This window comes from Kogia breviceps, chromosome 2, assembly GCF_026419965.1.
Source record: "Kogia breviceps isolate mKogBre1 chromosome 2, mKogBre1 haplotype 1, whole genome shotgun sequence".
In the NCBI taxonomy this organism is placed as follows: domain Eukaryota; kingdom Metazoa; phylum Chordata; class Mammalia; order Artiodactyla; family Physeteridae; genus Kogia; species Kogia breviceps.
The window spans coordinates 100,648,283-100,669,744 of NC_081311.1; the positions used below are offsets into that span (position 1 = coordinate 100,648,283).

Here is a 21,462-nt window from a genome sequence, read left to right on the forward strand (position 1 = left end):
ACCTGTCCTTCCGGCTCCCATGTTAGCTGGGGCTCCTGCAAACACAGTTCTTCCTCTATAACGAGATCACTCATTTAATTGTCCAGTGGAGGTTCTGGAGAGGAGCAACTTTGCCCTCTCCATCTCTGTCTCCCCAGAGCCCTCTTAGAGGGTGGTGGGCATCCATGAATGATTCTGAACAACTGAGTTGTAGTAAACACAACGTCCAAACGTATTCTGTATGACAGTCATTGTTCTTAGTTGCTTTAAATATACGAACACATTGACTCTTTACAGCTACCCCCCGAGGCAGGTACTGTTGCCCCGATTTAATGGATGAGGGACTAAGCCAGAGAGAGACCTTGGGTAGCCTGCCGAAGTCACACCACCAATACTGGGAGAGCAAGACGTGGCCCCAGGCAGGTGACACCAGGGCACGCCTGCCAACACCCTGCACTGCGCCGCCTTCTGGTGTGGGTGGAAGCCACTGCTTGCTTGTATGGCATTAGGCACAGGAAGCAGGGCTTTCCTTTGTCCGATTCAGGGGCTTCCACGTTGGGACACCAACTCATTCCCCCTTGATCCTGACAACCATCTAAGAGTAGAAATAAATGCCAATAGCAAGCAGTTGAATTGACACGGACCTTCCTTAATGCCTGAGGAGTGCCCGGCAGATGCCAAGTTAGAACGCTGGGGAGAAAAGCCTCCTGCGCTCCCTCTGGTCCTGTGTCTGTGGCTTCCGGCAGCCCTGGGGAAAGGAGATCCAGCCTCCAAAAGGGACACGGCCCTCTGAAGAACTTGTGACGGGGCTGGTGGGTAGAGGATGGGCCTCAAGGGCACACGTGGCCCTGCCACCACGTACCCATGAGGCAGGTCACTCTGAGCCATCCTGACACTGTAAGATGTAGGTGCCCCTTAGGTGCCCGGAGACAGCCTGGCAGAGCGTGGTTGCCAGGGGTTTCGCAGGCCAGAGATTTTTTTTTTTAAAGAGAAGGGACTGAAATTAGGTCTTCCCCTATTTATTTTGCCAAGTAAGGAGATTTTAAAAGGGGCAAAGTGAAAGAAAAAGACCATCTCTTGCCACCATCGTTCGGTAACAGTATTTTAACTCCCTAAAATATAAATGGACTTACATAGCTAAGGAAAGGAAGAGTCCATTCGGTTGAGTTCAGGTGATTCACATTAAGAAAAAGTCACATTTTGTTCAGTTCAGCTTGGACCTGTGACCTTGTCAGCCATCATTGAGGGCCAGCTTTGGGGAACAAGTAATGTAGGAGAAAAAAAAAGGAGCAGCCCAGTCCTGCCCACTATTTGTGTAACCTTAGGTAATTTGTTTAGCACCTTTCATCTTTACTTTTCTCCTCTGTGAATTGTGGGCTGCTTTCCATGGGCTTTGTGAAGCTTAAATGAGGCATGTTGGGTGCCTGTGACCTGAGGGAGGAGTTCAGACCCTGCTTAGAGGTTTCAGAGCTGTGATTCTCAAACAGTGATTCTGACAGGCACAGCACCACCATCACCTGGGAACTTTCGAGAAATGCATGTTGTTGCCCCTTGCACTTCACCACAGAGCATTGAGTAGAGTTCCCTGTGCTACGCAGTAGATTCTCATGTTACCTATTTTATACATACTATCAATAGTGTATATATGTCAAAGCCAATCTCCCAATTCGTCCCACACCCCACCCCCCCTTTCCCCTTGCTATCTCTTCGTTTGTTCTTTATGTCTGTGTCTCCTCCGGGCACTTCTGATGGCCTGCTCCGCTTTGAGCACTACCGCTGTAGAGAACACTGCCATCTTTGTAAGGGTAGCTGGGCTCTGGCCAGAACACCTGTGAAGCAGGGTGCCGAGAGGGGCGTATGTTTCCCTGGTAACTATCCAGCTCAAGCTGCTCTTATCCTTATCAATCCATCCCTCCTGGAATGAGGCTTTCCATGATGTGTTAATCATGGGTCACCCTCCTGCCTGTCCCTGTTAGATTCTCATGGGTAAGCTCAGGACACTGGTGCCCACCTTCTAGCCCAGCAGTGGGGCATTGCTCTGCAGAGTGAGGGCCCCTCCCCTCATCTGGCTGCCTCTGACTTCCATCTGCCAGGAGTTGGGTGAGCTCCATCCTGCACTTTTATTGTTGGCTAGCTCCTCTTGGTGGGTGTGTCTCTCATTTCCTCTGTTGGATGAAGCTTGTCGGTAGCCGCTGTGGCTGGTCTCCCTGTCTGCACACTCCCTTTGCTCTAGTCTGGTGCTGCAGGACGCTGCTGTCGGAATCTCTGTCCCAAGGTACAGCTTTGACTGGGTCATGCTCCCAAGCAAAATGATCCCTTCACCAGGCACCCACATAATAAATCCTAGGTCTTTAGCCTGGAACCCAGGAGCCTCCAAAATCTAGTGACACGGATTGGATTTCTTTTAAAATAAAATTTAAAGCTACACAAAGCACAGAAAATAATGTCGTGTGTACTCAAAAGTGACACCTGGTAATATGTCACATTTTAAAATCTTTTCTTTTTTTTTAGTGAAGAAATCATTTACAGATAAAGTCTCCTTTCTCCTCATTCCTTCAGACCACCTTTAGGGCATTTGCTTCTGCAAGTCACCTTCATACAACCTACGCTTGAGCCTAACTGGACCCCTGGGAATTCACGGTAGAAGCTGGTGCTCCCCTGCCTCCCTGCATTTGTCCACGGGGGACCCTGGCTGGAACGCCCAGCCCTGCCATCCTCCTATCAGCTGTCCCATCCTGTGCTTGCTCAAACCCTACTTGCCCTTCAAGCACCAGTCAAATGCCACCCCTCCTGTACAGTCCCCGGATTTCCCCCACATGTCTCACACTCCCCCAGCTTGCCCCATTCTCACCCTCGGCTGGAGCTAACTTCTAAATCCCTGTGTTTAGAGCACAGAGTTAATTCAGAGCACAGGGTTGAAGGCTCAGCTTGGCCATCAACTAAATGTGGCATCTTTGACAGACTCAGTGCCCTCATCTGTAAAATGGGGATTCAGTGTAAAGTGTTCATTCACTGTCTGACGGGGCAGCCGGATGGGGAGGGCTGATGGCGGGTTGATGGGGGGAAGGGGGTGTGTTCCCCAGGAACCTCTGAGCTAAACACTCCAAGAGAGCAGACATCTAACATCTCATAGCATCTGGCTTGGAGAAGACCTCTTCAGTGATATCTTGACACATGGCCTTGGTAGAAAACCTGAGCAAATATGAACCAAACAGGTCCATGATTCCAGACCCCAAAAGTTCTGAAAACTGGAATTTACCATAACTTATTTGGCAGTAAAACCTGGACTAACCTGATAGGAGGCTGTTTATGGCATTTATCAAACTGCAAAAATTCATGCCTTTTGCTGGAGAAATGTGTGCCTGTGTGTGTGTGTGTGTGTGTGTGTGTGTGATTACAGGATTCTTTCCTGGAATCTGCAGGGGATGTTTTGTAGCACACAGTAGATGTACTGTATCACTTTTCTAAAATCTGGGCAATGCTGAATTCCTAACCACATTTGGCCCCCAGGGCTTTAGCCAAGATTTGTGGACCAGTACAGCCCCCGTCCGCCCTGCCCCCAGCAAGTTCCTAGTCCTGTAGGCTCCCAGGAAAATGGTTTTCTTCCACATGAGAATCTTCGAAGTGCACACAGGGTCCAGCCCAACCTGCAGCTGAAGCCCAGAGTGACCCTGTACTCATTGCAGACATGGGTTTTTTTTTGGTCTTAGAAACACAGCATAGACTCAGAAGAAAGGGGGCTCACGCTGTCTGCAAGATGCTCTGGGCCTTATCGGAGGGTTGTACAAGCCTCCAGGGGTCAATACCCCAGGCTGCTCCCCCCACTCAATGCCTGCACACTCTGGGTTTTCGCCCCAGCCTCCCCATATTGTGGTGTGTAGGGAGAATGTCCCATTTTCTCTGAGTCCTACTAGGTCCTAACGTCCTGAGCTAATGGTGCTCAGGTATGAACGGGTGGTATAGGCTCTGGGTTTTCTCTCTCTAGACGCCATTTACACTTTAGCAAGGGTGCTTTGTGCTTTAAACCCGGAGGGTTGACTAATAGAGGGTTTTCAAATAACGTGCTATTTGGGGGCAGAGGAGTTGTTCTGATTACTTAGTGCTGTTTAAGAAACTTGCCCCAAACCCAAGTAGCAGCTTAAGGCAGCTGTTTTATTTTGCTCACAATTTTGTAGGTCAGGAATTTGGGGGGTGCCTGGCTAGGTGGTTCCTTGCTGATCCATGTGAACTTCCCTGGACTGGCTGGAACATCTACTTCCATTTTATTCTGTCCATCAGAGTGGTCACTGGGCCTGCTCAGATTCACGGGGGGAGGAAGAGAGACCCCCCCTTCTTATGGGGTGTGGCAGGAGCGTGTGTGGTGGTGAGCGTGTGGGACGGGAGACAGTGGACCACTTTTGGAAAATGGTAGTCAGCACAGGAGGCTTCCAGGCAGATCCGGTGCCTAAGTGGAGGAATCTGTAATTCCAGTCCAAAGAGTTATGATGGAGGAAACTTGGGGTGCAGAAAAGCCCAAAGAAGATTCTTTCTCTTTATATATATTTGGGCAGAGAAAAAGGAAGTGTTGTTAGGAAGATCAAGACATTCCATGTCCCTGCGCCTCACCTACATCCTCTCCACACCCACCACTCACACTTGTGGTACCCCCCCACCCTTCTTCCTTGCACTCCCATTCTCAAGGTGGTGAAAATTCCTTTAACGTGCAGAAATCTTTTACTTCCACTGTAAAATAAGAAAGTTAGAATTTAGTATTAAGGCCTGCTAAAGCTGATAGCAGGGGCTGCCAGAGAGTTCGTTGTGAGAACAGGAAGGCAGCATGAGCCCCAAGGCCCTGGAGAATTAAGAAAGGGGAGGAGGAGGGTCAGGACGGAGGAGACCCGCCGTCCGCATCTCACAGGCGCAGGGACAGCTTCTCCTCCTTCCCGCACGGTCCTCAGCCGACTCCTGCGGAAGACACCCGTCTGCCATGTGGGGAGAAACCCTCCAAGGAGCGTTTTGATTTCAGCGTGTTGTGTCGGAACAGCCCTGGTCTGGCCGCCCGGGCTGCTCATCCCTGCAGGTGCGCTATTGAAGGCAATCTCGCGGCCACCGCCGTGAAGCTGCGAAACGCCTGCTGAGAGCTGCCCAGTTTCCTGGCTGAGCGGTGAGTAGGGTCCCCCATCCTTTCACTCCGGAGTGTGGTATGAAATCGAAATTGAGTTGAGGCTGGATTCTTTCCTCCAGGTGAGCTGCCTCTGAAAAGAAAAGAATCCCTATAAAACCAGGGGCTCGCTTGAACTGGCAGTGCTCCCACGCGGGGAGCCAGCGCCCAGGGCGCCCTGTGATTATCTGCTTGGTGGAATCTCTGGGGTGACCATCTTGCCCTGGCTGCCCTGCCTCTCAGCCTCTCCTGGACACCCCTTTGCCTCTGTGAACTGGAGTCAACTCAGGAAACATGGGCTGCTTCTTTAAGGAACCTGAGCCAGACTTGGGAGAATAGACCTTTTGGAAAATTTAAATCATATCCCATATTTAGAGGGCAGAAAAAAACACATTTTGGATATTCCGTGGTTTTCTCTTATCCACAGCACTGTCTCCTCTATCAGTGACAGCATTCAACGTCACTGAAAAGCTAAGGAAAAGCATGCAGTTGAGCCAGTTGTGTGGACTGAAAACCCAGGGGCAGGTGAAGGAGCAGGTGTGGGGGGTAACCCCGGAAGAAGGCTGGGCAGGGGTGGGCAGGGCGTTTGGGGGCGGGGTGTTGGCAGAGGCTTGCACTTTTACTCTCGTTGATTTTGCACAGCCATCTGTGAAGGAGGCACAGCAACTGGACGGTTTTTGTTTTTGTTTGTTTTCCTGTCCCCTGGGCTTTGGTGTCTTTTTATCAGCAAAGCAGAGGCGCTAGGAATATCTTCCTGACAGGGCAGATTGGGAAATTCAATGTGACAATACGTTCAAAGCACCAAGAGCAATGCCTGGAACAAAGGAAGTCATAAATATTCACTGTGACTGCTACTATTACTATTTGATAGAAGAAAAGACGGCACAGTGAAATGAATGAGAGAGGGAATGTGGTAGAAAAGAAAATCTACAGGGCCAGGTGCACACAGGCAATCTTGGGTCCTAATCCCAAATCCACCAGTTGGCTATCACGTGACCTAGGCAAATTCTTAAACCTTTCTGAGCCTCAGTTTCCCCACCCCCACCCTGTAAAACAAGAAGACGGCAGATTCAGATCAGCAGGTCTGGGATAAGGCCTGGGATCTTGCATTTCTAATAAGGTTCCAGGGGATGCAGATGAGGCTGGTCCAGGACTGCACTCTGCGTGACAAGGGACAGTGACGCTCTGTGATGATACTATAGGCACCAGTACGGAGGGCGCACACAGGGGAGAGGGAATGATCCGTTTTCTTGGTCAGAGTCTTGAGGATTACGGGAAGCTCTCCCAAGAGGTTTCCCAATCATCGAGGCTGTCAGCATCAATAATGGGCTCAAGAACAGTTGATCAGACGTTTTACATTTTTTCCCCCATCAGCATTAACAAGTCACAGCCAGCAGTCAGTTTTGGTTGGAAGTAGGTGCGTGGAGAAAGATGCAAGACGTTGGTAGCCAGTTCTCGAACTTGAGTGAGCATCAAGAATCTCCCAGAGGGCTTGTGAAATGTAGATTGCTGGGCCCCAACCCAGAGTTTCTAAAGCATTAGGCCTGGACTGGGGCCCAGGAGTTTGCATTTGTGACAAGTTCCCAGTGAATTTTGAGAACCACCGCTTTATAGCAAGAGGCCTCCCACCCCAGGGCACACAGGCCAACGGTTATAACTGGGCACATGGGGTGGGGCAGAGAAGCCCAGAGGGACAAACACGATGGGAGGGGCTGCTGGAAGGGGTTTTGTTAAGACTGGGCCTGAGACTTGAGACTTGGCCAGCACAGTTAACGTGGACAAGACACTGAGAACTGACCACCGTGTTCACTAAGAGAGGCAGATAGCTTATCAACGCTTGGATTCCAACCACCCAGTACCATGAAGATGCAGTCATCCCAATTGAAATTACTTTTCTTCCTTCCCTCCACTCTTTCCAAAGCATGCCGCCTTCCAGGAGCCTGGCTATAAAAATGAAGACCCAGACCAGTCCCCGGCAGGCCTCAGTAGACATTAGCATGTTGGTCTGTTGGCAGCTCAGGGGGCTCTGGAGCTCGAGCAGAACCTCCGTCTTTAGAGGTATTTGAGATGGGTTGGTTTCCAGGGATGTAGCAGCCCCTCTGCTAAGAGGAAGGCATCCTATATAAATATCAAACGGAGGGAGGGAGGGAGGGGCTGGCTGACATTTTGGCTGACCCTGGATCCTCTGAGAAGAACAAATTCAGTGGAATATTTTCATAAGGCGGTCCTTGGAGCAGCAAGACGGTGTGTTTCAGATTTTCCACTGCTTCCGGTGAGCCACACCGATGGAGGGTCACTGGCGTCACAGTAGGAGGATTCTCACTAATTGCATCATAAGGGACGTTTGCCCATTAGCTCAGATGGATTGTCTCCTAACAGAGTCCTTCCGGAGAGTGCTATTGCAGGTGAGGGATGGGAGGAAGGGAATTGAAAAGTAATTGAAATTTGCAAATGGCATTTCCTTGGGCCCTGGACAAAATGAGTTCCGTATGTCCAGCAGGGGGCAGCAATGCACAAACAGTGATTCTGGTTTGTGTACCAGGAGCTGGGTGTTGTCTCTGAAAATAGCTAAGCAGTGAGGATGGTGGAGGCTGTTTATAGATAATTTCCAGAGTTGGCAAAGCTGGGCCTGTCACGCCCACCCTTTCCCCCACAAGCAAACCTCTGATTTTTCTCAGTACGCTGAGAAGTCAGTAAATGTTTAGGTCTGCTGGGTTTTAATTCTGCAAGTTTTCTTTTCATCTTTTGGCTGCTCTGTGTAATTTAGAATTTCTGCAGCCTGACTGGAAATTATAAGTAAACTGGGATTAAGAAGTCGGCTTTATTAATATAATAGTTCAGTTAATAGACATTTTAAAATGTCTATTTCAACTCTTCTCGGGGTTGCAATTTTATTAGAACTATAATCGCGATGACACCCGTACACCAAGTTGGGGAACTTACTTGTCGATATTTGTTTTTTTTGTTTGTTTGTTTGTTTTGGCGGTACACGGGCCTCTCACTGTTGTGGCCTCTCCTGTTGCAGAGCACAGGCTCCGGACGCGCAAGCCCAGCGGCCACGGCTCACGGGCCCAGCCGCTCCGCGGCACGTGATCCTCCCGGACCGGGGCACGAACCTGTGTCCCCTGCATCGGCAGGCAGACTCCCAACCACTGCGCCTCCAGGGAAGCCCTCGATATTTGTTTTAAAGTTGAGGAAATGAGACTGACAAAATGCAAGAAAACAAATCTCAGGGAATAGTCAGTTTTTCCCAATTTAGGGATATTAGTTTGTCTATTCCTAAAACTAGGACTCAGCCTGTATTATATTTTCTCAGCAATTTGTCAGGTTGCTCGTAAATGACTTTAATTGTAGACGGCTTTGCCTGCTTTGCTGGAAAATTCTGCAGCCCAGCATACTTCTTTGGGAAGCTTCTCACATCTTGCACAGTATTTCTCTCCACCACCCTCTGCTGTTACCACCCCACCCCCAAGGTTAATTCAATCCTGTTGTTCTTAAATGAAACACCCTAAATCATCCTCCTCCCCTTCCCTGTCTTTCTTCTCTCTGTTTAAACCCTTCCAGGATGTAATAGTCTGGAAAATATTTCAATCATCATGTCTCCTTTTCAGCCGGCCAGTTCTCTTCGGCATGTTCTCTGTGGCTTGTACTGAAGTGCAATTTTTCACAGTGTTGTTTTTAGTTTAAATAACATGCAGTGCACAATTGCTAAAGGTCTTCTAGAACATTCCACCTGGGGTCTTGCCATTAAATAATATTCTGTTGGAACATGTACCTATCTTTCCATAGGAAGAAATGTTATTGGATCCCAGCCCTAATTGGCTGTAAATTTAGCTAAAGGTCTGTCTGCCTTGGGAGTTAGACCATCTTCTCTGAGCTCAGAATAGTGCCCTGGATTAGATGTTAGACTTGGCGAATGAATATGTGTTTGTAAGTGTGTTGTTTAGAAAATAGTCAAGTGAAAGGCATTTAATTCTGCTAAGCCAGCAAAAATGTAAGTTTTCTGTCGTCTTACACTGTCTTGCTACATGTCAGCTCCTCAATTTAGCAGCTGTGTGACCTTGCATATATTACTCAACCTTGCTGAGTCTCAGTTTCCTCATTGCAAAATAGAGAGTGTGAGGACCAAGTAGAGGTATGCAGTGTTTAGAAGAACATAGAGTCTGTCCCCAAGGCATAGCAGTGACTTTTGGATTTTGTTGCTATTGTTGTTGCTACTAGTGCTATCATTATGCAGCCTAATTCCCATGCCTACGTGTCTTTCAAAGTCCCCACCTGCCTATACCTTCTCATTTCTCAACACATGTTACTCAGGGAAACTTTCTCTGATCTCCCAGACTAGGGTGCTGTGTCTTGACTATTGTGAGTAGTGCTGCTATGAACATAGGGGTGCAAGTATCTTTTTGAATTATAGTTTTGTTTGGATGTATGTCTAAGAGTGGGATTGCTGAATCATATGGAAACTCTAGTTTTTTGAGGAACCTCCATGCTGTTTTCTATAGTGGCTGCACCAGCTTACATTACCACCAAAAGCACAAGAGGATTCCCTTTTCTCCACACCCTCTCCAGCATTTGTTATTTGTAGACTTTTTAATGATGCCCATTCTGACCGGTGTGAGGTGATACCTCATTGTAGTTTTGACTTGCATTTCTCTAGTAATTGGCAATGTTGAGCATCTTTTCATGTACCTATGTATGGTCATCTGTATGTCTTCTTCAGAGAAATGTCTGTTTAGGTCTTCTGCCCAGGTTTTGATTCAGTTGTTTGTTTTTTTTTTGTTGAGTTGTATGAGCCGTTTGTATATTTTGGAAATTAAGCCCTTGTCGGTCGTATCATTTGCAAATATTTTCTCCCAGTCTGTAGGTTGTTTTTTCGTTTTGTTTATGGTTTCCTTTGCTGTACAAAAGCTTGTTACTTTTGATTAGGTCCCATTTGTTTATTTCTGCTTTTATTTCTATTGCCTTGGGAGACTGATGTAAGAAAACATTGGTACAAGTTTTGTCAGAGAATGTTTTACCTATTTTCTAGGATTTTTATGGTGTCATGTCTTACATTTAAGTCTTTAAGCCATTTTGAGTTTATTTTTGTGTATGGTGTGAGGATGTGTACTTACTTCATTGATTTACATGCAGCTGCCCAACTTTCCCATCACCATTTGCTGGAGAGGCTTTTTTCCATTGTATATTCTTGTTTCCTTTGTTGAAGGTTAATTGACTGTAAGTGTGTTTATTTCCGGGCTCTCTATTCTGTTCTGTTGATCCATATGTCTGTTTTTGTGCCATTACCCCTGCTGTTCTGTTTTTTTTTAAGTATTTATTTATTTATAACATCTTTATTGGAGTATAATTGCTTTACAATGGTGTGTTAGTTTCTGCTTTACAACAGAGGGAATCAACTATACATATACATATATCCCCCTATCTCCTCCCCCTTGCCATCTCCCTCCCATCCTCCCTATTCTATCCCTCTAGGTGGTCACAAAGCACTGAGATGATCTCCGCCTACCATGCTGTTTTGATTACTGTAGCTTTGTGGTGTCAGACAGTGAGATCTTTGATTCAGGACAAGGTCTTCATCTTTGGTGCCCAGAGCATGTCACATCTGGAGCCAGTACAGGGTAGTCATTCAATGGAGGTTTGCTCTGTTCATTAAGACTGTGTGTCTACCAGGCTTTGCCCTCCCATGCATAGAAGGAGGTTTCCTTAAGAGTCCTATTGTCTATGTTACTATTTAACATAACTGAAAAGCAACAAGAGGAAATCCCCACCTGGAGGTTTCATCATCTCACTCTAACTGTGGACAGTTTCCTCAATTAAGAGCTTCACAGTGACTTTCTAAGGTACTTGCCCTGAGGATCTCATTAACAAGTGGTCCAGAACATGACTTCTTTTTAGTTAATTCACATTGATGCCAAGAGATCAGGTTGTGTCTTTTTGTGATGCTCACAAACAACCTGTTTAACAGTCCATTTTACATTTTTAAGGAGGACTTAGGTCAAGATGAACTGCCTGAGTTTCTGGAAATCAGCCTTCCCCTATTTCTGGAACTGGAGTATTTGCTCAACTCCTGTCTCCTGGCTTCTCCAAGAGCTGGGGGGAGCTACTAAGAAATTCTCTGAAGTTTTTCTGGAATATTCCTCCACATCCCAAATGTAATTTTGCTGATCCGACACCCTATCTCATTGCCATAGATTGATGGTTTCCTTCTATCTCCTGGCTTGATGAGGACTTCAGTTGTCTTCTGGGACTCTAGCTTTACACTGTCCAATTTGCAGACTCATTGCCAGGAGAGATAAAAGCCCAGTTGGAATTTTAACACTCTGTTTTGTGTTACCTATTAATTTTGTCACACTTTGTCCAATCAATGAGTCTCTCCCTTTGTTCTGTTTGCTCCAGATATCATTTAAAAACCTTCTTCTGTTGTCTTCTTTATCACTCATAAACCTCTGTGAATTGGGGGTCTTTCTCTGGATGCGACAATTCCTACACGACCTGCACATATTTAAAAAATTCGTCCTGACTTGCGTGTCTCTCTTTCTGTCCTTTGCCCTTGCCTTTTAACCTCCTGAGCTGAACAGAGAGACTCCTGCAGAGCATTGTTGCTTCCTTTAGAGGTTGCCCCTCTCCCGCCTTTTCTTCCTTCCTGACTTGGAGTGGTCGTGTGATCAGAATTACATTTCATAAGCAGGAAATTCTAATTACTGCACAGTGGCAGCTGGAACAACTTATCCATACCATCCTCCTGGTCCTCCAGAAACAGCTGCTAAGAGGGTGATGATTGTGTAAGCAAGCATGGTATCAGTTTGCTCTCCAGGTGGGCTTGTGTAGGGAACAGAACAAATGAGGACGATGGTGTTTCCCTGGAAGGAGAAATAAAGAAGGTGGCGTTCAGGAGCAGAGAGGCGGAGGAGGAAGGCTGCAGCAGGTGCGCACCAGGCTCGTGCTCTGAGCGTCAGCCCCTCCCCATGGACACTGATGGCAGGTGGTGTCCCCACTGGGCTTCCCTGCCAGCCTATACGTGAGGGCTGCTTGGTGGCCCATCACTGCCCCCAGCGAGTGGAGTCAGGGAGGCCATTCAGGTTTCCATTACTAGAGTCTCACCCATGCCTGTTGCCCAGTGGGGCTGTCAGAAGCCTGTGGATTTGAATTCTGTTGCTCCAGTGATGCCCTGGGGTCTCCGAACTTCACTTAGAAGTGAAATACCTCCTTCTTTCCCTCTTTTTCTCCATTCTTGATTCTGTATGTTCTATTTTCAGCCCCCATAAGGCCAGATGCTTCTCTGGGCTTAGGTTATAGCTAGGATGAAGGTTGCCCAGAGTGTGCAAACCTGCCTGGTCCCATTTCAGACACTTTTTGTCTCTCCCTTTGTTCCGAACACTGTCTTCCAAATCAAGATCTCTAGTTTCAGGGGAGAGGTGTTTCTTCACTCCTATATCAGGATCCACATCCATGGATGCATGTTTTTTTGTGTGTTTTTGCGGTACGCGGGCCTCTCACTGCTGTGGCCTCTCCCACTGCGGAGCACAGGCTCCGGGCACGCAGGCCCAGCGGCCACGGCTCACAGGCCCAGCTGCTCTGCGGCATGTGGGATCTTCCCGGACCGGGGCACGAACCCGCATCCCCTGCATCGGCAGGCGGACTCTCAACCACTGCGCCACCAGGGAAGCCCAGATGCATGTTTTTGTATCATTTCTTCTTCATTGAACCTAAACTATGTAAGGAGGCAAGGTGAAAATAGTATCAAAAAATGACAGAAAATCCCCATGTTTCAATCCCTGGTGAAGTAATTGGTTCAGACAATGATCATCAGCGGATGAAAGCATGAGTTAGAGGTTGATGAGGACATTTACATGGGAGGGGTCAGGCTGTCACATCCCGAACTCACTCATTAATGATAGCGCCACTGAGAGAGGAACCGCCAGTCAGCGTGGACCCCTAAACTACAAACCACGCGATACCACCTAAGGAATATTTTTTTCCAGCAAAGACCTCAGCTTTTCATTCAACATGTTACCAGAGAGAGGAACCGCCAGTCAGCGTGGACCCCTAAACTACAAACCACGCGATACCACCTAAGGAATATTTTTTTCCAGCAAAGACCTCAGCTTTTCATTCAACATGTTACCAGAGAGGTTTAGTCAAAAAAGACCAAAGCCCATGTCATCATCACCCTCGTCAGATTCTTCTTTGTTTGCTTCTACTTTCTTCTCCTCCTGCTGGGGCAGCATCGGCTGCTGGGGCAGCTCCACCTGCCCCCGTGTTGCATATGAGACGCCCGATGTTGACATTGGTCAAAGCCTTTGCAAATAACCTGGACAGAAAGGTTCAACGTTTGCACCAGCTGCTTTAATGAGGGCGTTGATTTTATCCTCCATGACTATCACCTCATCGTCATGCAGGGTGAGGGCCAAGTAGATGCAGGCCAGCTCCGAGACGGAGGCGGGTGAGCGCTAAGCAGGGGCTGCTGGCCACGGTGCTAGTCGCTGGATGAAGTGAGGGCCTCACCCCACCGCGGCCTTAGCTTCGTTGGAAGGACCGAGCACCTTAGCTGCAGCTGGGGCAAGGGACAGGAATATTCTTGACAAAATAAAGTTGAACCTGAATTTAGTCAAGCTGCATTTATTAGAAATACAGGGAACAGAGGAACAAATAAGGTGACACCACGAAGAGGCAAGCTGACAAAGTCAGAATGTAAGGCATTCTTCACATCACCGCAACAGTAAAGGCATAAGACCTCAGAGGCATAACCACCAGATGTAATCGAATATAATGCGGGTCCTTGTCTGGAGGCTGATTTCAGCAAGCTGACTGTGAACTAACCAAGTGCTAATTTTGTGAGACATGTTAATTTTGAATCAGGGTGATATGGGGGTTTGTTACGCTATCCCCTCTATTTTTCCATATGTTTGAAAATGTCTATAGTAGAAAATATTTTTACAACTTAAAAAATAAAGCAAGTTGGTCAGTTTACTTCCTAAGGGGGTCGGCGGTGGGGGGGGTGGGAATTGTCTAATGTTAAATGACCCAAATGAGTTATCCTGCTTGATTTCTATCCCTGTCTTTAATAAATTAGAATTCTGGTTTCTAAGTTTAAAAGGGAAGGAAGGTGGAAATTGTATGAGTAGAGTGGTTGGAGTTTTACAGTGAACATATATTTAACATATACCCTTGGTTTTATGATGGAATTAGAGGCCATACAGGTTTTTCCAGACAGTCACCACGGGGTAGAAATAGAGCATCTGAAGACTGGAAGGAGCCCAAGCATCCATTTAGCTGCCTTCCCTCTGAGCTGGACCACTGTACCATCCAGGTTAAGGGTAGGGGTAGGGTCTTTCTTTCAAAGTCCTTCGGAGAGGGGGAGACATTACCTCCCCAGAATCTGAACATTAACGGCACTCACCATCAGGAAGTCTTCTTGAGATTCCAGGTACTCAGAGAAACCCTGTCTTATCCTGTTAACACCGAAGAGGAGGGGCCCCTGTCTGAGACTGCATCACATCCCAGAAGGACTGGCATTAACCGCCAGGCCCTTGGCTTCCCTTTCTCCTTTTTTCCTTATTTACCAGCCCTTAATCATTTGGAAGGTTTTTATCTGGGGTCCCCCGTTTTCCTTGTTCCTGTGGGAGAGACCCACGGCTCTAAAGGGCTACTAGCATCAAGGACAAGGTGCGAGTTCCCTGATGGGCTCCTACCAGCCCCACGCCTCCTGGCCAGTCTCTGTACTTGCGCTTTCTTGACTCCAAGCCTCTTCTCAGCCCTTCTGGAAAGTCCCACAATACTCCTCCAGCACTCTGTTCATTTGGAAACTGCCAAGGCACTGTGAGGCCTTGGTTGTTTGGATCTCATATTTCCAGCTTCCACAGTGTTGTAAAACAATCCAAAAACAGATTCTATAAACACAAATCCCTTTGGCTGTAAGAAGGTGCCTCTGGGCTCCTTCACCAAGCACCTGGTTCGAGAAGGTTCGAGGTGGGCCCCAGGTGTGGCGTCACATAGCCTGGTGGGAGCAGGACCACCTGTTTGGCTGGTGGCATCTACAGAATGCCAGCTTTCCCCACATAAGCCGAGACTGTTGAGGAAGTGAGAGCGGGTAGGAAAGTGGAGAGGACAGAGAGAAAAGAGGGGCAAGGGTGGGGAAGTGGGGTTAGAAAAATCAGCAGCCGTCCCTCTTTGAGCACACCTGCCAGCCTGTCCTATCCAAACTCACCACATGTGGGCTTCTGTTAGGGGGAGAGCGGCCCTGAATCTGCCCTCCCTCTCTGCATTCAGTTAAGTAGCCCTTCTCAGGGCTTACGGTGCCATGCACATACTTTTACGCTGCCTTATAACCCTATACAGTGTTCACTGCACATACCTGTAGATGCTTGACCGTAGGCTCCTGAGTTCAGAAGGTACCCTTTTGCTTTCTGATTCCCCAGCCCTCAAACTGTACCTGTCACAATGCCTGCAACTCTGCACTGGGGTTTTGCCAGGCCTTGTGCATGTGAATGGGTCTGTGTGAGTTGGTGAGGGAGATACAAAGACATCAGGGTATCCTCTTGAAAGCCCACCAAATTATTCAGCCTGGTTGCCTCGTTCAGAATTCACCACACAGCACAAAACAAGCTAAATCATGGAAGAATAACACTGTAGCTTGGACAATAATGAATATGCAAGAAGCATAACGGGGTGAAGTGCTGAGAGAGCCATCTATTGTAGAGAGTTTAGTCTTACCTTAGTGAAAGATCGGGGCAAAAGCACGAAAAGATCCTGCTGATTTTGAAAAAAAGAAAATGGATAACTAGCTAACATACAATGGGTGAAGATAGGGAAAATTTCAGTCAGTTCATCCATGGTCCAGCCGTTTTGGAAGACGGCAGACCTCAGTCTTTGGATACTGACAAACAGCACTGTACCACGGGAGGCACCTTCCTTCTGGAAAAAAAACATTTGGACTCTGTGTTGCATCTGTGGTTTGCATGGTATGAACTGCCTCCACCTTTGTTCCAAAGTGCTTTGAAAAGACTGGATGTATTTATGACAAATGCAGGTGCATTTGTCCTTTCAGACTGATGCAAGGCATTAGAAGGTCAGCTATTGCAGCTGGAAAGCAGCCAGCAAATGAGGAGGCCACAGAAGAAGTTTGTGACATTTTAAAGATAATTTATTTCAGTTCACAATTTACACAGAATATCAAATCTGAAGGGGATCCCAGGTTTACCCAGTTTAACTTCTTCATTGTATAGATGAAAAACGAGAAGAGTAGTGACTTGCTGAAGATAGCATTAGTAGTACTTAGAGCTTCAGTTGATGGTTTCTGATTAATGTAGTGATCGTTCCATTATTATAGCAAGCTGCATTTCCATCCAGAATATTTTTATAATGCTGATTAAGCTGGATTGTTTTGGTGAGCATTTCCAGCATTTATCCTAGATTTTATCAAGTGTAATTTTAGGAAGGTGGCTTTATTGAAGCATTAAATGATCCACTGTAGCAGTTTCCTCTGTTTTATGTAGAGGAAGAGCACTGACTGCATGTTCTGTTACTATGTTTGGTGGTTGTAATATATTGCAATCAGTATTATTTAGGAATGCTTTTGGCTGCATGAAACAAAAAACCTAACCACAATTGCCTGAATGAATATAAGTTCATTTTTTTCTGACATAACATGAAGTCTGGATGTGGGAAGCTTTGGCTTTGTGTCAGCAGCTCAATGATATCAGCAATTACATACAGTAGTGTGTATATATCAATCCCAGTCTCCCAAACTTGAGTTTTGTACCTTTGGGATTTTATACAATGAACCTGTGTTGCCTTAAAATACTATGTTACACAAGCTGACACCAAAGACCTTTCTGAAGCCAGTGAGAGTTCCTTGCAGGCCACATGCTTGGGCTCTGAGTCAGATAGTTCACGGCTCTGTCACTTATTAGTTAGGGGACCCCACTAATCTGCTCCAAGCTGCAGTTTTCTCATTAGGAAGATGTGACAATCATGAGTTTGTGGTGAAGAATGAATGAGGGGATTTACAAAGACTTCTAGAAACCAGAAAATGGTCTGTCCCTTAGCCTCCTGGCATGCTGAAGGCAGTCACTGACATGTAGCCCTGGGTCCCCGGTTGTCTGCGCTGACAGCTAAATGACATCCTTTGTGCCCTGTATAACTGGTTCACAACAACCCCTTACCTCATCAACAGCAATTACTTTGTATTCACTCTGCTTAAAAAGCTGAGGAAGAATACAGTATATTAAGAAAGGGGACAGATTAAAATGCTGTCCTGGGATTTAAAGGGGGCTGGAAAACTTGACTTTGCTGCATAACTCATTTTTCAGAGGATTTGCATGTGCATTTTCTCCCTCTAGACTTGTGATCACTTAATAATAAGTTAAAAAAACCCAATTATTTTTAGTGGTTATGTCTCTCATATCCCACATAAGTAGTGAGCTTCTTTTTGGAAAAGACCTTGCTTCATACAACTTTGTACCATTCAAACCTTCCCCATGGGGCTGCCCTTAAAGCACTTTTAGTACAGTGTGTATTGGTTATCTAGTACTGTGTAACAGATTACCCCAAAACTTAGTGCTGTGCCTCTCACAGTTTCTATGGGTCAGGAATTCAGGAGGGGCTACTTGGTTGGGTGGTTTTGGCACAGGTGTCATATGTGAGATTGCAGTCCTGTGTCAGCTGGGGCTACGGTCATCTGAAAACTTGGCTGGGGCTGGATGGTCCACTTCTGGGGGGATCACTCACATGGCTGGCATTGGTGCTGGCTCTCGGTATCCCATTTCTATACTTATGGGCTTCTGTCCTCAGAGCATGGTGGCTGGGTCCCCCCAGAGCAAGGAACCAAGAGAACACAGTGAAAGCTGCACCTTTAATGACTTAGTTTCTGAAGTCACACATGAGAATTTCTGAGCTGCTCACACACAGACCCCTGATGATTCACTATGGGAGGGGACAGACTAAGTGCATGAACCCTGTGGGGGTACCCTGGAGGCCATCTTGAAGGCTGACTGCAACACAGATGTTATATAGAGCATATAGTACCTGATAATTTATTACATGGTGTGAGCATGAACATTGTGCACACAATGTATAAATGGTAAAATCCAAAGATTGGTTTCACTATAGGGGGAGAGGGTACTCTGGTTTGGTGTCTCAAACTTGAGTGTGTGTTACAGTCACCTGGAGGGCTTATTAAAACCTGTTGCTGGGGCATCCCTGAAGTTCCCGACCCAGTAGATCTGGGATGCGGCGGGAGTTCACAGGCCCTGTCCCAGGGCCACACTTTGATCATTGCTCATCTAATTTGTTTAGAGATGCTAGTGGCTGTTTAAGAAAACCTTCTTCAAAGCAAATACATCCTTGGTCTCTTAGAGCTAAATGCCAAATGGTGAAATTCATTATGCATATCATCTTGAGGCTCACTGGATGATAACAGAGTTAATGTAAATGTACAGATCAGAGAGAGGACAGTATATGAACAGCTCTAAGCAGTGGTGAGCTGGCAAAGTCTCCACGAAAAAAGACACAGCTTTGAGGCGTAACTTTGCCAATTTCCGTAGTGTAAATGCTCCCACCGTGGCCGATTATCACCAGATTGCTGAGTGTCTCACAGCTAACTCTCTCTAGTTGGAACACAGCAGCTCCAGCACACCACTGGCTCCAAGCAAGGTCTTTCCTCATCATGTGTGTTTCTGAGAAGGCTGTGGTCCAGGTGGGGCTGGAGATGGCCGGGGGATTCAGGTAGCCAGTCCCTTGTATGCTCATCCTGTCAAACGCCAGGCTTGATGTTCTTCCTACCTGGCGTGAGATGTTTTTGAGGCAGCTAAAGTGACAGGATATAATTATGCACACAACTCTGTGTGGCAAAGGTAGGTGCAAAATGGGACATTTCACATTCTCCCCCTTCACATACCGCTCCCAACGTGTACAGTCAATTCTGATGACTGCTCCAGGCCTTCTGTTCTAATCAGGTTCAACCTCACAGAGGCTCCTCCTCATCAAAGCCCCTTCTGGCCTCCCAAGACTCATTTCCTCGGGGCGGGTGACAGGAACTACTTTAGTGAAATTCATCTTTTGAGCTGCCGGGATTCCTGTTGAGGGTATAATGTCTGAGGGCCTATAGACAATTGAATAGGAAATTTATTTGGCACTTCACCTTGTAGGGGGCTGGTGACAGCTGTTTACCACTTTGAACTGTGGCTTAGATCTGAAATGGCTATTTAGCTTGTAAGCTTCTTGAGGGTACAGAATTGTTTTGTGTGTTTATCACGACATCTACGATGGTGCCTTGGGTAAAATGCACACTTAATAAACATTTCATGACTTCTAATTTGGAATTCTCTTCGTTGGAGCAAACACTGTCATCCTAACAGAGAGCTTTAGTGGCCCTAATCCCAAAGAGTGAGTCATTTGGGGATTTCAATTACCATGAGAGATAAATGGAATATGATGTTTTGGTAGGAAGTCCTCTTGGGGTATCCCATAATGCTTCTTTTTTGTTATATAAAGGACAGAGTCTAAGAAAATAGGATTCATGCCAATTTAGTGCAATTTTTAAAAGGCATAGCTTTCGAGGTGGGCAGACCATGACCCCTATGGGAGTGCCATCCTGAGTAGCCTTAGTAGCTGTCTTATTCTGGGTGACTTTCTTAGCCTCTCTGAGCCTCAGTTACCTGGTCTGAAAAGGAGACTAACAATAGCCACTTGGCAGGTCTTTTGTGAAGATGAAATGAGATATCTATGAAAAGTGCTAGGATGGAGCCTCGTTGGGAGTGGACACATGTTAATCCCCCCCCCACTGCCTTATTTGAAGGAATCCACATACCTGTTCCAGATGTACCAAAGGTCCCATGACTCTGAATTGCTCTTTTTTTTTGAATTTTATTTATTTATTTTTTATACAGCAGGTTCTTATTAGTTATCTATTTTATACATATTAATGTATATATGTCAATCCCAGTCTCCCAATGCATCCCAGCACCACCAGCACCACTTTCCCCCCTTGGTGTCCATACGTTTGTTCTCTACATCTGTGCCTCTATTTCTGCCTTGCAAACTGGTTCATCTGTGCCATTTTTGGAGATTCCACATATATGCGTTAATATATGATATTCGTTTTTCCCTTTCTGACTTACTTCACTCTGTATGACAGTCTCTAGATCCATCCATGTCTCTACAAATGACTCAGTTTCGTTCCTTTTTATGGCTGAGTAATATTCCATTGTATATATGTACCACATCTTCATTAGCCATTCGTCTGTCAGTGGGCATTTAGGTTGCTTCCATGACCTGGCTATTGTAAACAGTGCTGCAATGAACATTGGGGGTGCATGTGTCTTTTTGAATTATGGTTTTCTCTGGGTATATGCCCAGTAGTGGGATTGCTGGGTCATATGGTAATTCTGTTTTTCGTTTTTTAAGGAACCTCCATACTGTTCTCCATAGTGGCTGTATCAATTTACATTCCCACCAACAGTGCAAGAGGGCTCCTTCCCTTTTCTCCACACCCTCTCCAGCATTTGTTGTTTGTAGATTTTCTGATGATGCCCATTCAAACCAGTGTGAGGTGATACCTCATTGTAGTTTTGACTTGCATTTCTCTAATAATTAGTGATGTTGAGCAGCTTTTCATGTGCCTCTTGGCCATCTGTATGTCTTTGGAGAAATTTCTGTTTAGGCCTTCTGCCCATTTTTTGATTGGGTTGTTTGTTTTTTTAATATTGAGCTGCATGAGCTGTTTAGAGATTAATCCTTTGTCTGTTGATTTGTTTGCAAATATTTTCTCTCATTCTGAGGGCTGTCTTTTCATCTTGTTTATAGTTTCCTTTACTGTGCAAAAGCTTTAAGTTTAATTACGTCCCACTGTTTGTTTGTTTTTATTTCCATTACTCTAGGAGGTGGGTCAAAAAAGATCTGGCTGTGATTTCTGTCAAATAGTGTTCTTCCTATGTTTTCCTCTAAGAGTTTTATAGTGTCTGGTCTTATTTAGGTCCTTAATCCATTTTGAGTTTATTTTTGTGTATGGTGTTAGGGAGTGTTCTAATTTCATTCTTTTACATGTAGCTGTCCAGTTTTCCCAGGACCATTTATTGAAGAGACTGTCTTTTCTCCATTTGTATACCTTTGCCCCTTTGTCATAGATTAGTTGACCATAGGTGTGTGAGTTTATCTCTGGGCTTTCTATCCTGTTCCATTGATCTATATTTCTGTTTTTGTGCCAGTACCATATTGTCTTGATTACTGTAGCTTTGTAGTATAGTCTGAAGTCAGGGAGTCTGATTCCTCCACCTCCATTTTTTCCCTTCAAGATTGCTTTGGCTATTCAGGGTCTTTTCTGTCTCCATGCAAATTTTAAGATT

The 21,462-nt window shown here is 46.2% G+C and overlaps 1 pseudogene; it reads right to left on the reverse strand.

Annotated features, from left to right (window-relative positions):
* Positions 1–13,257: 13,257 nt before the first annotated feature.
* Positions 13,258–15,331, reverse strand: LOC131751508 (large ribosomal subunit protein P1 pseudogene; annotated as a pseudogene).
* Positions 15,332–21,462: the final 6,131 nt, after the last annotated feature.